Source organism: Nyctibius grandis, chromosome 10 (genome assembly GCF_013368605.1).
Source record: "Nyctibius grandis isolate bNycGra1 chromosome 10, bNycGra1.pri, whole genome shotgun sequence".
NCBI classification, from domain to species: Eukaryota; Metazoa; Chordata; class Aves; order Nyctibiiformes; family Nyctibiidae; genus Nyctibius; species Nyctibius grandis.
Window position 1 is genome coordinate 33,211,378 of NC_090667.1, and position 16,335 is coordinate 33,227,712.

Below are 16,335 nucleotides of genomic sequence, written 5' to 3' on the forward strand. Positions count from 1 at the left end.
CTGTCTCTATCCCTTTAAATACAAAAATTAAAACTTAAATAAAACTCGAAGAACTGTGGCAGCCAGAGGGGCTGTGGGACACTGAGGGCAGAGGGAAAGCGGGGGCCCCGCCGGGCTTCAGCATCGCAGCTCTTCAGCTCTGCTCTTTGCGTCTATTCCTGGAACACTTATCTAAGAGCAGCACATGCTCTTTGATTGACTTTACCATATGGAAAAACATCTTCTAAAAGCAGCAGCTGTTTTTACAGAATACTTGTATTTATTTAGTAAAATAATTGGAAAACTGCTCATAGGTGAGGTACAAAGTCATTTCCTAAGGCAGATGTTTTTAAAGTCGGGTGAGAACAGCCCGAGAACCTGTCACTCTCCTGCAAGTTCTACTAAATGTCAGGAACAGCAGAAAAATGAACCATTGTTTTAAATTATTATGGCTGAAAGAACTCATCTTTTTGTTGTCAAAAACCTTCAACTGACACTGCCTCCATGCTCCTTGCGACCTCTCTCTTTCACTACAGCTACCATCAGCCCTTCTCGGGCACTTTAACTAAACCCATCCTCACCCTTGTAGTACAAATACTCTCAAACGGTGCCACCATCAGCCAACTTCAGGGCGCCCGGACCTTGCAGCGTAAGAGGATGTAGCTCAGCTGATTAAATTTGTACTACAGACAGGAGGATGCTTTAATGCGAAGATCAAGGAAGCAATCATGCACCTGAAAACTCTAGATGCCCTCTGGACGTTGGAGCTCAATTCTACTGTCTAAGCATGTTCTCAGTGTTTATGCAAGGAAAAAATTATGCAAAAAAAAATAAAATTAAAGGCTTGAGATCAGGTGTTATACAACATGCAGTATACAACTAATTTTTATGCCCCAGTAGTCACTTAGGTGGTATCTGCTGTTCATAAACTGGTCCAGGTCAACTTTTCTGGCTAACTCTAATTAGAAGATTGGACGTTGATATCAAGACAGCACGTTGGCCCAAAGATGTATCACACTCGGTTGAGTATTGATAAGTTATTTCTATTTATGTGGGACACATAGCTCCAACATTGACATTTATAATGTGTTTGGAGCATTACACAAACAGAAGGATTTCTGCCCGCTTAGCATTACACATGATGCATCTGTCCTCCACTGTGCCAGCTCTCCCTGCCGCTGGATTTTCACAGTGGTAGGAAATAACAGGGATAAAGGGATTAAAAAGCAATGATTTTCTGTAAAGCCTTATAGGACACGTCTGCTATGATCTCAGCTTACTTGCCTCATCTACACCAGTAAAACACTATCGTAGTAGACAGATTTATGGATTAAATGCAGACAAGTGTGTAAAATAAATATTTTCCTTATAGCTTCTACACACTTTAAAATATTCTCCGTGATTATAATAGCTTCTGAAGCCTCTTTCCAACGGGGTGATTTGCAGTTCAGAAGTTAAAATCAGGGACCTCCTCTGGCTCCGGTGCAATCTAAAGGTCGTGATTGAAGTGTGGTGTTTAGCAATTCCAAATAATTGCATCCAGGCCTCAAGCAGGCCGTGCTTTGTCACAGCTGCCACTTAAGGTCAAACTGAATTTAAATTATATCTATCTTAGTATTAATAGAGCTACAGTTCAGGCTAAGCCACGCGAAATACAGTTCTCGGACTACTCTCTGTTCCCTCCTGGTCTGCGGGGAGTGCAGCCACAGCAGACGAGAGGGAAATCTGAAGTTTGTGAGACCTCATTTCACAGGAGAGGAACAGTTTAGCAGGTGTCTGTAACAGACCCAGCAACTGAACTGACACCTCCTGAATCCCAGCTCTAGAGGAAGACTGCGAAGTCATTCCTCTGTCATCTTCCTCTGTCTTCGTCACTGCCCCGTTACCAAACCCAGGAGCCTGAGACACCAGCCACGGCGCTGGCTGAGTGGGAGGTGGCCACGGGGGAGCACCAGAAACTGCCACCCATTTGTACTCACACGGGAGAAACTCTCCACCGAGGAGAGGGAAGCAGCACAGGAATGGCAATGGGTATCTACCACCTACAAAGGGACAGCAGATTTTCTGTGAAATGCTGTTACTGGCCTCTTTTATACCTCAGACGTTTACACTTCATACCTACATGCCTTTCCTGTGCGTCTTCTCCAGAGTAGGGATGCAACCACCGCACCTCTGCCAGCACCACCTCAGGAGCTCTCTTTCCATTTTGACATGCAAGGTTGAAACCTAAGTGATCTTCTCTGCAGGCACCTCAGAATCGCAGCCTGGCTTCGGGGGAAGCTGAACCTCCAGGATCTAGTTAGCTTAGTCAACGGGTGCTTCACCAAAAACAATGCAGTGTCTTTATTTCTACCTACCTTTCTCCACTCCTTTTGTCATAAAGAACATACAGTCTCACACCATACTTGTAATCAAGTCTTTTAACATTAAAACCAGATTGTATTTGAATTTAAAATTATTTCTATTAAAAATAGAAATACCACTGTGCCTGCTATAAAAGAATGCTGCCCACCTCCCCAACACGCACACAAAAGAGCATAATTCATTAATGTAGCGTATAGATCCCAAAATTTCCATTGTCTCAACTGACCATGAGTACAAGACTTTTATTGTGTATCACTGATTCATCGAGTAAAATGTAAGCTGTAATTTACAGCAGCTTCAGATCCTTCCCCGCACTGGGAAGGGTAAAGCGACCTGCTGTACCTTCACGCTCCCTAGGCAGACTGAGTGCTCAGTCTTACTTAAAAGTGCCAGGCAGACACGTGCAACCTCTCCCCGCAGGACGCGAAGGTGGCACCGGGCTCAGTCGTCCCCACGCCACTCACAGAATCACAGAATCACTGAGGTTGGAAGAGCCCTCTGGGATCATCGAGTCCAACCATTGCCCTGACACCTCCATGGCAACTAGACCATGGCACTAAGTGCCATGTCCAGTCTTTTCTTAAACCCCTCCAGAGATGGTGACTCCACCACCTCCCTGGGCAGCCCCTTCCAATGGCTAATGACCCTTGCTGAGAAGAAATGCTTCCTAATGTCCAACCTGAACCTCCCCTGGCCAAGCTTGTGGCTGTGTCCTCTTGTCCTATCGCTGGTTGCCTGGGAGAAGAGGCCCACTCCCACTCCGCTACAACCTCCCTTCAGGTAGTTGTAGACTGCACTAAGGTCACCTCTGAGCCTCCTCTTCTCCAGGCTAAACACCCCCAGCTCCCTCAGCTGTTCCTCGTAGGTCAGACCCTCCAGACCCTTCACTCGCACAGACCCAGCTCCTCCGTGGCCCCATCCCGCAGGCACCGGCTCCCCAGCCATCACACCAGCCGCCCTCTGCCCAGGGCACACCGTGGGCACCAGCCACAAAGAACTGCTTTTTGCTGAACAGAAACCCTTGTCTCCGAGCTAGATGGAAAGCCACAAAGGATGGGTTTGGTGTTTGTTTTTTTTTAAACATGCCACTATACAGCAGACACACAGTCAAGATTTTATATCACTACTCACTTGAAAGTTAACGGGTTCCCCTACAGTTTACTTACTGCGGAGTATTTTCACTTATTTCACACAGAATCAGGAAAAAAAAACCCAAACCACAATAACTGAGATGCTATATTCAGATATTAATACACAGAAATATTGAGCAAAAAAGATATTAGTTTTGGCCAAGTAACATCCCGTTGGGGATCTCTCTCCAATAGAGCAGGTCTTCAGATCTGCAGATGTCAGTTCAATACCTCATCAGGTCCATGAGTTTCAAAGTTAATTTCACACTAAGAAGGTTTTCAACAAAAAAGCCACAGGAAAAAATAAACTTAAAAAGAAATACTGAATTCTTTGACACAGCCAAAATATTCTGAGTAGAGAACTAGGAGGGAAGAGAAAGGGGAAAGAAGATGGTTCTAAGCTGGGCATACCGAACGCAGCAGCTGAACTAGATGGGAAGGAATACTTCATTATCTCATTTGGTATCACAAGTGGCTCTGAAACCAACCCCAGAGCTGTTTCTGCTATGGTGGTGCTGCAGCCAGAGCGGGCAAACCCAGGTCAGTGGCATTAACGGGAAATACCATGTCAGTAATTCGACAGAGCTCCATCATAGGTTTTTCTATGCAAGTCCTTTTGTAATAATTTTATTATCCTGGTAAAGAAGAACCGTATCTCAGGCATGCTTGAGACTGCATAAAATGAAATGTCGACCTATTCAGGTCCTTGAGTTAGACAACAAGACGCCAACCTTTCTCCCAGAGACGGAAACAACTCCCTCACATCGTGTTCCTAAGGAACTGCAAACTCAACTCTTAAGACCCGAGTCAAGCCTACCTCTGTGAGAGCTGCATGCTCAGCCCTGGCTGTGTGTGACCTCTACACTGGGACAGTTGAGAAGAGCAGATTTTTGACTGACTGAATACAGCACATCACTTCTTGTATCAGAAGATGCAAAGAAATGTTTTCATGGACGTTCACCCATTAGCACATGACGGGAATCCAGTGGAAAGGGGGTTCATACTCTGCATATCACTTTTACATCTGCATGTTATCACTTTTACTCTTGGAGTAAACACAAATTATATGTTTGAAATGAAATTCTTCAGTTGTCTTCAAGGTGCTCCGGCTTTCTAAGAAGCTGTGGGGGGTTCCTAGCAAAACGCTGAAATGCGATTAGAGTCCCTCCTCATGAAACATTCACACAACAGATCATTTGGGAAAAGATACATCAACCAAAAGGAAAAGCTTCACAATTAATAATACATAAGAGAAGTGAGATGGAATAGTGTGTGAAAGGACTGACCTGCTTTAAAAACACTGCCTGGTGTCATTTTAGCTCCTTATTATAGAATTCCCTACGATCCAGATGTTCTCATCTGCCTACGTATAGAGAATTGCCAATAAAAGGAAGGGTGAAGCACAGTAATCGTTGCTACTGAAGAGCTGGGTTATTTCTCATGAGAACAGAATGCAATTCCAACCCGCAGGTAGAAGGAACTTCCAGGCCAAAACAAAGACTTTAATTCCCGGGTCCTGTGTAGCAGCACCGTGGTGACTGGTGCAACTGCTGTTCACACCGAGTTGCTTTTTGTAGTCCGTACACATGTGGTCGCATCCACACTTTTGCACCTGCAATCACTTATACCATTTGTGCCTGCGATTATTATATCCGCATGCATAATTGGGAATGCATTATGCAAATAACCAGTTATTGATGTAATTGGTCATTGGCTTACACAGTTACTCACTGGTAATTTGCATGTGCAGCGCTGGTACCTTTCTGAATAAATCCAGCACACTCCTGCAATTTTGAAAATAAATGCACAGCATCTGAAACCCTGGGTGAACAGAGAACCTGGTCGTGTCTCATCTCGCTAACAGCAAGTGTCATCTAAGCTAAGAAACCTGTTGGCCCAAAACACAAACTGTAATACCTCTTTCTCTGCTTAACTGACAAATAAGTCTTCAGCAATAATCATACTTCTCTTCCAAAAATCCCAACTACCTGCTGCCCACGTTTATGGACTTATTTGAGTCTCATATCGATGAGGAGCTGTTACTGTTGGGACAAAGGGCAAGAGATTTTCACCTGCCCAGTAGCAAGTCTCTTTTTTTTTGGTGGTGCCCCTTCTACCTGGCATTCCCATTTGATATCACTTCCCAGGTACGGGGCAGTGAACAGGGGGGAGTGAACACGGTGATGGCAGCGAGCACCATACTAGGTTCACAACACTTTTGGAGATGGAGATGAACCAGGAAAGCAGTTGAATGCAATGAGAACAGAGGAATAAGGGGATGAAGCCAGAAGACATGGAAGGAGAGGAGAACAAAGAGGCGATGAAAAAGGACAACGTTCAGCCCAAATGCTGGGAAATCTCCGATTTTCCTGGGAGCTTCTTTTTTAAGGCCACTTGAGCAGGAGTGTTTGGAAGAGCACCAAGTCCTGCCTGAATCCTGCTGACGGGAAAGTATTTGCGGAGATTGTACCTCGAGCAGTTCATGGGAGATGACAGAGAGGAAAATCTGCTCCCCTTCCCCTTCAGTGTAAACCTTCCCCTTAGTCCAAGAGGTCCTGCAGCAGCTGCTCCTGGAGCTGTTGCTACCCTACAGATACCAGACTGGGAGAAAAAAACAGCTTCTACTATCTTTACGGCACAAAAATATCCATTTGTAGTCTATAGGAATGAAAGATGTTTTAATTTCCATCTCAACATTATTCTCATTCCCAAAGTTTTAATGTTGTGAAAACTGCCTAGAAGCAAAGACAGCTTAAGACTGTAAAATTTTAATGCTTACTATATTTTGCCTCCTTTTTGTTTGCATGTAGGTTTTAGGTCCATCAGGTTTATGCCTTTCAAGCTTTCCTATGCAATCAGGAGGAATTAAACCTTTTTTTTTTTAATGCAGCTGGCATTTTCTTAGTAAGTATCGTTCTAGAAGCTTGAATTTTCAGACAGACATGCCTTTTAAGACAGACAGAAAGCACTTCTCCCCTAGCAAGCCTCTTACAAACCTACGTGTATGTACACAGGACGGGTGCAGCAGTGCTCCTACAAACCCAGACAAGCCTCATGATCAACAACACTGTGAAAAATAAAGCAGAGACCATTCCCTCCAAACCCACCCGTTACAAGGCCACGAGGGACAGGGCTGCACGGGGGCTGCCGAGCCGTCCTCTCTCTGTGTGGCCAAAGAAGTATTTGCAGAGAGGAGCACGGTGATGGCACGTAACTAATCCTATGTGAAGGGATGGATCTGCTCCACTGAGAAAGTGAAAATAAATTCCCTGCCCTGAAACAGCAAAAACACAGCAGGTTTTCCAAGCAGCATCTGCTATTGCATTACTTCCGCCTCAGGAATAAGTGATAGATGGGAAAAGTAACACCCGGACTGATGAGAACGGACTCTGTGGAAGGAAAAGCGGCTCTTTGGGCGACATTGATGAGTTCCTGCTGAAAATTCAATTTCCTTATATATGAAAAACTTCACTTTTAATGTTACCCAAATGACCCGTTGGACTTTCAGAAAAAATTCATTGCCTCAAGAGGAAATCTGAAGCATTAACTAAAGACCGTATTTGCTACGTATTTAACTTATTGTTAACTCATATCAAGGGTCTTCCTCGCTATAAATTCCTAAACCAATTTTAAAAATCATTTCCTGAGAAGGCATCACTTTTCTATACCCCAGGAGGAGGCGTGGAGCTCAGCCTGCCTTGGACACCAGCACCTTTTTATCCACGCCGTGCTCAGCAGAATCACAGAATCAACCAGGTTGGAAGAGCCCTCTGGGATCATCGAGTCCAACCATTGCCCTGACACCACCATGGCAACTAGACCAGGGCACTAAGTGCCATGGCCAGGCTTTTCTTAAACCCCTCCAGAGATGGTGACTCCACCACCTCCCTGGACAGCCCCTTCCAATGGCTAATGACCCTTGCTGAGAAGAAAAAAGCAAACTCTGCCTATGTGATTGCAACGGCTTCGTGCAGGGCACAAGGGTGAAAATGATCCCCTGCACTTGCAGGCTGCTGGCTTTGTTGGGTGTTTGTCAGTCAGGGCTGCCTGTTGAGGCGTGCAGAGTTCCCATTATCTTGTGCTAATAAAGAGTACGAGGGATGAGGCAGTACAGCATCCTCCCGTGAGAGCTTTCCCTTCCGTTGGTTAAGTGAATAATAAAAAAAATAGGAAATAAAGATTTAAAGGTATGAAGAAAAGCTGACTTTTATACCACTGCCAAAACTTCAGCTGGCCTCTGGCGTCGAGTCCAGCCAGCAACTCCTTGTCTAACACGGACTAATTGTTCTTAAGATCCAACGTGAAGCTTCAGACAGAGGATACGTACTTGGAGCACTCTTTTTTCCGTGGGCATCGCGCCCTCGGGTGCCTGTGTGTGTGCTGCACTGTCATACCTGGGGGATGCCCCCAAAGGTGGCACTGAAGGCTCCAGGCTGGACAGACGGCACTCCAACGTCCAGCTGCAGAACCCCCCCCAGCACACACAGGGAACTCGGCCAGCAAAGCGGGTAAAGACGGAGATGAGGACAAGAAAACGTAGGGAAATGTGCCAGTCAATAATTCCAGACTAAGATAACTGAAAAAAGAGACAAAGGGAGTGAACGGGAAGCTGCACATATCCCAGGGCTTACACGGGCAGCTTTAAATCCTTGAATTTCAGGCTCAAATAACTCTTCGGGTTGAACTCGTCGCCTATTTTTCTCCCAGCTAATTCATCAATCTCTTATTCAACCATAAAGGATTCAAGAACGTAATTTCAGCGACTAATGCTGCTTTACTTACCTATAGGAAAATTTCCCCTATCTTTCACCGCCTCAATTGGCAGCGCCCTGTGCTCACCCTCGGGGCACAGCAAGCTACCGCAGTACAGCAGTTACCACTGCGAGCAGCACCGCACGCCTCTACGGACAGAGGTTTGCCTCTCTACGGAGGACAGAAAATCTGATGTTTTAATCCTAGACGGCCACTACGACACACAACACTTTGCCATTACACCTTGATCCTTTGTGTCCCTGTTATGTGAAGTCTGTAAATAATTTAGAAACAAGATTCAAATGGTAGGTGGGAAGTTACCTCCCCGACGGGTCCACGCTCTGCCTTAGGATACAGCGTCTTTACAGAAAGAGTTATTAGCCATTGGAAGGGGCTGCCCAGGGAGGTGGTGGAGTCACCATCTCTGGAGGGGTTTAAGAAAAGCCTGGACATGGCCCTTAGTGCCCTGGTCTAGTTGCCATGGTGGTGTCAGGGCAACGGTTGGACTCGATGATCCCTGAGGTCTCTTCCAACCTGGTTGATTCTGTGATTCTGTGTTATGTATAACGACGCTGACATTTTCCTTCCCGAGGCCAGCCAGGATGTGTTGGTGATGCCACACCTTCCGGAGGGCACAAATAACTGCCAACAGCCGCTGGGAGGGGGATGTGAGTCCATCTTCTTACAGGAGCTGTTAACTCTGAAACCTAACGATGAATGAAGTAGCAACACAGCAGCAGCGCTCAGCCACTGGCTCCGCCCTCCGGTGGGCGGGGCGCGGGGGGCGGGGCGGAGGCGGGGCTGGCCAATGGGGTCGCAGCCCGTCAGCTGACCGGCGGCGCCTACCCAGGTGCGCGGCGGCGGCGGCGGCACAGAGCGGGCGGGTACCGGTACCGCATCCACCCGCCGCCGCTCCCCCTTTCCGGGCGGAGGGAGGGAAGGAAAGGCAGAAGGAAGGAAGGAGAGAGGGAAATCCCGCCCCTCTACCCCGCTGCTTCGCTCCGCAGCCCGGCGCGGTGAGACCGCGGCAGCAGCAGCAGCGGATGTGCCGCCCCGCCGCGGGCAGCCCCGGGGGAGAGCGGCGGGTGCGCGGGCAGCGACCCCCGGCCGCCGGTAAGTGCTGGGGAGAAGGAGGGAGGGAGCCGGGCCTGCGGGAGCCCCGCGGGATGCGCAGTGCCCGCGGGATGCGCTCCGCTCCGGGGCGGCGGAGACCTCCGCGGCCGGGAGGGAGGAAAGTTTGCGGTAGCGGCCGCGCCTCCGGGGGAGGTGGTGCCCCCCCGGCCGCTGCCGGGGAAGGTCCAGCGGGCAGCAAGGCTTCCCGTGCGGGCGGCGATTTCGTACCGCACCGGGAGCATCCCGGAGCCGGGGCTGCGTCGCCTCGCACCTGCGGGCGGTGGGGACGGGGGATGCGGTGTTTCCGCGGAGCAGCGGGGGCCGCAGCATCGCCCTCCTCCCCTCCGGGCGCTCTCGCTGTGCCCAGGGTTAGTTTTGCTGTTCATCGCCGCTCTTCGGTGCCCGCGTGGCCCGGTGTCCCGGGGGCGGCGGCGGGGGGAGCGGGGCTGTGCGGCGGGGCTGCCCGCGGCCCCGGCCGCCCATTTGCATGCGAATGGAGCGGATCCCGGCAGATGTCGGGCCTCGTCCATTCACCCGGAGCGAGCTGAAAAGACACGGAGTCTTCAGCGGAACAATAGCCCTTAAGAAAACGGCATAAAGGCGCAGTGTGAGCGGGGCTGCCCGGGACCGGCGGCTCCGCCACCTCCCTCCCGGGGCCACATCCATGCCCGGCGGGGCGGTGCTGTGTGACTGCGGGCCGGGGGCGGCGGAGAGGGCTCCCGGCCGGGGCTGGGGCTGCCCCCGCCGCCGCTCCGCCTGCCCCGGGAGCTGGGCTGGGGGGGTCGGGTTTGGTTGCCAGAGAGATGCGCGGAGAAGCGCAGCCCGGCGCGGCCGCGGAGCGGGACAAAGGGCGGCCGGGGCCGCTCGCCGCCCCTTTGTTGGGGGCCGCCGGCTGTCGCGGGGCCATTGAGCCCCTCGGGGGGCGGAGGGTGGTCGCGCATTGTGCCCGCGGCTCTGCCGCACCGGGAGGAACGCGACAGATGTTGGCCTGCGATCGTACAGCTCTGCCCAAGTTACGCAGCGCTGGTCCGGTGCGTTTTTCCCACTAGGTGATGGGAGGAAAAGTAACGGAATCAAACTCAAAGTAGAAAATAACGTTGGCCAAAGGTGAGAGGTCACGCACAGGATGCTTATGTTCTTGTCGTGGAGCTGCGTGATAGCTCCCAAGTAATGAATCTCTTAATTAATAACTAGTTTGTGAACCTTTAAAGTCTTTTCCTTACAGCCTCGAGGATCCCTATAAAACAAACTCGACATTTCTAAACAAGACTAAAAACCTTTTATGGGGAGTAATTTAGATGTACAGGAGGTGATCTCACAAGCGCTCAAACGCCCAAAGTCACACACTGCATCAGTCCCGACTGCCCTCTGAAGGGTCCTGCCAAAGTACGTCCAAAAGTCTCACGAGTTGGAGTTTAATTTAAAAGACAGACACACCAAGAGAGAAAAAAACAACGCACGAAGCTTCCCAGGTGACGTGGTAGCTCAGGGTACAGGGTGTGTTACGTCCCACGGGCCCACCAGCCCACGGGCCCTTCGTACCTGCCCAGCCAGGGCAGGCGCGGTGCCCGGCCACCCTCCCTGTCCCCAGCACGGCGGCACTGTGCCACAGCACGGCCCCACGAGAGAGAACCAAGGGCTAAAGCATCACTTTTGCCTTGACAGTGAAGAAGTTATCTGAATAAAATTTTATGTAGTCCCTATAAAACTACATCTCCTAGTAGGCATCTGGGACTCTAATAGCCCAGTTACTGTGATGGCTATAAAGGATATTTCATTCACCTAGAACAGACGTGAATAATACTACTGATTATTAAAGGAAATAGGTTTTGTATTAAGTTGTATAGATTATGAAAGGATAAGAACTTTTTTATGTTAACTGTGAAAAACCTTTTTTTCTTGACATAAATAAATAACTGCTGAGCGCATCCAAACTTGTGCTGCGAAAAGAAACTTCTGCTCAGTCTGATTTACCAGGGCTCAGACACTGTGCGGGCACTGATCCAGCTGGGAGGGTAGGAAGGTTTAAAACCAGCCATATACGCATTCGATTGCAACTCAGGGAGAAAACGTGATCATTTAAATAAGCATTAGTTAAAGCTTTCATCACCATATCGTAAATAAACACGAAGTACCCCTCGGTATTTAAGGCAGTACTAATTGCCGCCGGGATGCGGAGCGCGGCGGCAGAGGAGGCTGCAGCCCACGCGGAGGTGATGCTGCAGCCTTTTGTTTCACTCCGATACAGTATCGTGGCACTGCAGAAGCCAGGGAAAACTTTTGCTAATCGGCGTGCGGTGCTGCTGCTGCAGCCGTCTGTCGGCAGGCTGCTGCTGCCAAGGCTCTTCAGGGGTTTTTTGTGGGGACGTTTAAAGCACCTTGGATGAATCATAACCCCAGTCAAGTGTTACTGGTGCTGCAGCTTGCATAGCTTAGTATTTACTGAAAAGGTAATTTATTTGCATTATTGAGTCTACAGATTTTGTTGTTGTTAGGAATGATATAAACTCCAACTTCATAATTTTTGATTTATTTTTTTTTTTAAATTTCTTGTATTGTTTTGAAGCTTCTATTTCTGTTAATGATATCAATGAGTCCAAAAAAAAAGGGGTTTTCACTTTGGTAGATGGGTTAGAGCTCAATGCCATGTTATTTCTGCCTGGTTTGGAACTGCTGCTTCCCCTTGGAGCACGCCTGGTCCCAGGTCGGGCTTTGTGTCAGGCTCAGACTAAGATCAGGCATCAGAATAAGGCAGAACCAAAGGAAAAAAGTTAAGTGACATTTACAGCAGAGCACTGGTTGTTAACAGCTTTTATTTTATTTTTTTTTTCAACCAGCAAAGTAGCAAGATGCTGAAAATGTTTACTGAAGAGCCCAACATTTTCAGAAATAAAAATGATGTTCTTCTGCTGCGCACTTTGTAACTACGGAGGTGGCTGTTCTTTGAAGCCCTGATTAATATAAATGAGTTGTAATTTTCTGACCAAGCCATCCCAGTTCACATATATTATTCCATTGGCAGACATGTGGTCTCCACAGCTGTCCCCTCATTTGTGTATGAAATGGGAACACTGGTGGCATTTGTAGGTTACCATAGCTACACGAACAATACACGTGTGAGGCTTCATCCTGCCAAGCTCCAGATTTTTTCCTGGCAGACATTTTGTAGACATAGAAGTGAAGAAAATCTATGTGAAGTTTTTGGAAGCACATAAATCCCTTTTCTCCTCCTATCTGTTTATAAAATGCTAATTGAGAGGGAACCTGCATTTCAGCCTCGCGACAGCTGATTCTTACATCTCCTCCCAGTTGGAAATGCCATCCTGGGATGTGCATGATGCTCCCAGGAATCATAAATTCCAGGCTCCAGTCAAGAGCAGGGAAGTAATTAGCAGGACCAGGCCTTAAATGCAATGGCAAATACAAACCACAGCTTGATTAAAGACAGCGTGTGGCGTAGCGAGGTCTACACCAAACACAACTTGTGAGTTGCGGGAGTTCCCTCCGGGTTGCGTTACGCGGGTGTCATAAAACTAGTAAGTAACGGTGTTTCTCTAAGACTGAGTGCTTAAATTCAGCAAAGAGCCCTCAAAGGACTGCTTTGATAAGAAGGAGTCTACTGAGGATGTGCTGGAGTTCCTCAGTGACTTTTCCAGTCTCATTCTTTTCCTTTAGCTGAGTAATTAAGTCCTCCACTAATGGACTTCATGAGGTCAGGAACAGAACATGCCTCCATACAGGTTTAAGAGGTACCCGGATTAAAGGTCTTCTAAACCACATTCTCTATTCACTGCTGCTTAAAGCCCTCCAACTTTATTCAAAGTTTGGTTTGCAATTTAGATGCCTTTCATTTTTCTACATATGGCATTGAAGGAAAATACTGGATTGGCCTATTTTGTACCGGCCTAATTCTCCTCCTGTTGAAGACGGCAGAAGTCTTTGGCATCAGTAGGAAGAGAATTACTCTCTGCTCTTAAATTCTACTGCAAAATGTTTTTATAACTTCACCTTCTAATTCATAAGATCTTAATTTGGTGATATAAGCCAGCGTTTTCTTGACTTTCCAGCCAGCTGAAGTATCAAAAGAACAGGACTCGGATTTTACCTGGAGCACAGTTTCTAAAGATGAGGTATTTGAGATGGAGTAGATACCGATTGCTTTTTTTTTCCCTCTTTTTTTTTTAACTTAAAGAAAGATGGGGCAAAGCAATTGTAAGTAACAGCCTTGAAATATTTAACAGGCTGCTGTACTGAGAACACACAGAAGTTATAAAAGTGCCGTAGAGAAACAGCTCTTTCCCTTACTTTATTGGGTGCAGTGGTCTTGCTACATAATTCTCTCTCCTAAGGTGCCGCCTTTTAGTCCTCTCTGCTAACACAGGACACTATTTTCCCCGGCCACTTCGCAAACTGCAGCGGTCCGTGTAGCACTGGAGGCCAACACTACTTATGGGTTTTATTTAGAAACTTTAGAGATCGTCAGCATCTCCTTTCCAGGTATTTAATTTAACAAACTCTCCTGAATCCAGCAATTTATGCATCTGTCAGCTTTGATTAGAGCAGGAGTCCCGGCCGCTTTTGAAGCCAAGCCCCCCTCAAGGCATCTGGCAGGGTTTGCCTTGCTGGTGACCCCAGCGTTGGCCAGCGGTTGTTTCTCCACCGCTGGGGGTGGGAGCCATCGCTGCCCCGTCCCACTGGCAGCCCGAGTCCCAGCTGGACAGTGCAGCCCCCTTTCCCTGGGGACCACCAGCAGGAAGGTCCCAAAGGGCCCCCAGGCTTGGCCGGGCATGTCCCGCTCGTGAGACCAGCATGGTCAGCTGGGAGTCACTTGCTTCACCTCAGAAGAGTTGCTTTTGTAGACAAGCAGGAGGTCTGCAAGGCAAGTGCAGGGCTGAAAAATGCTATAGCTGACACAGGACAGAGGACACTTCTGTAAGGATGTATCTGGTGCGTCCATTTGACACTCCCTGTGCGTGTGTTGAACATGATCTTCCAGAAATACCAAGCTCTGGTTTCACAGACACATATTCAGTACCAAAGACGTTACAAGGTTAAGGCTGAGACCAGAACTGGACTCCCCTGTGTTCAATAAACACCTCTCAAACCTGGAGAAGCCCCACCGCTGACAATGCAGTTAACCCAGATCTCCACCCCTGCCCCTTTCACTGCAGCGTTCTACCAGAGGTCACTAGTCCTTATTTTATCAGTCAGGTTTAAAGATAACATTAATGGTTTGGAGGAGACTGGCGCTGTTTCAGTTCATGGGAAACGTTCCCTGGATGCTGCAGTCTGATACATCATATACCTCAATGCCTGATTTTATTTGATTCATAACTACTTTTGTACAGTCAGTGTGACTTGAGTCATTGAGCAGAATGCAAACTTTGGAGTTTGTCTTTATGTACAAATCAGCTCAGCTCCCCCGGCACGCAAAACTCCCGGGTCTGCATGTGGTCCAAAAGACTTGGTCCGCTTGGACCAAGCCCAGGTCTGCTGTAGCCTTCAGGGGTTAGTCAGCAGCAAGGGGAAGAATCAGACAAAGTAACTAAGAAACACATAAAAGTTACTCAGAGGGAATTATTGAGCTTATCTAAAATTGGGTAGAGTAGCATTTTATTTTTTGTAAAATATCAGTCAAAACTTGGATTGTTTTTTTATAAATTAAATATGTTTATCATTGATATAGTGAATCCTACATTTTCTGTTATTTCATGCATCATATGTTTTATTTGATTAAGCAAGTCCAAAAATACCTAGTAAGTGCATACTTTGCTAAGGTACTGCATATAATTACTAGGATGCAGATGAGCTACTGATGGGCTTTGCTAAATTTTTAAATTATAAATGATCCATCACTGTAACAGCAATAGAGTAAATATTGATAATTACGGAGCTCCACCACTCAGAATAGGCATTGCAGGGACTTGTAAATGCATTGCAAAAATAACTTGTTTTACCCATAGATGAACAGTTAAGTGAACTAGTTGTAGAAAGAAAAAATTTTAAGTAGCTGCTTTAAAACAGGTCTTTAAAATGAATTCATCCTAGTATAAGGCACCAGGTAAACCCAGATAAGTGTTCTTCATAAATTCACTGGCAAATATGTTTTCCTTTATCTTTCTGCCCCGTTTAAGCGAAACAAGTCTAGTATATACAAATTAAACATCACTGTGCCTGACTGAATCACCTTAATTAGGTAAAGACTTTATCTATGAAGCATCAATAAGTTAAAATTTTGAGAGAAATAACTTCTATGTTTTCTGCAATAGGCAGCAATTTTGGTACCTCTCCATTTTGCAAGCACTTACAAAATAAACCCATCTGGGGGAAAACTGCTGACTTTGCCATGACAAGACTGAGGACTAAAGCTAAAGGAACAATTTTTAGGTCTATTCTTAAACATACAAATACATTAAATATGACATATTCTCTCTCTCTCTCCATCTCATGAACTTCTCAAAGCAAGATTATGATCTGTTTTCTGTGTGAAACAAAGTCAGTCTCAAAATCAGGTGATAGTTGTGATAAAGAGAAGCAGCTAAATCCAGGCCATTGCTGTTTCTGCCACTCGTGGTTGAATGAGCTTTCTTTCCTGATGACATGGCAGATGACCTGCTACTTAAACAATTTTGGAATGAAATAAAGATGGAAAACATATCCTCCATAAAACATGTATTTCCTCGGTACAGTGTAATGGTGCGTTGGGTGATCAGTTGTGAATGGAAGGAGGAGGTCTTCAAAAAAATGAAAAAACTTCACGGAGGAGCACATTCAACAGTGCAGAAAGACTTGTGGAACAGGGTAGGGGAGGGTCATGTAATACAGCTACCTGACTGGAGAGAAAATAATGTTTTTCTTGGATCAGAGTAAAGCCTTAGTTCAGAGTAGTACCAAAACCAGATCTGTGGCCACTTAATGGAATTACTTCTACGGCATCTCGACTTGGTTGAGTTCCAAGTATTTGTCGTGGTGCTAACAGCCTTTATGTTAGATCTCT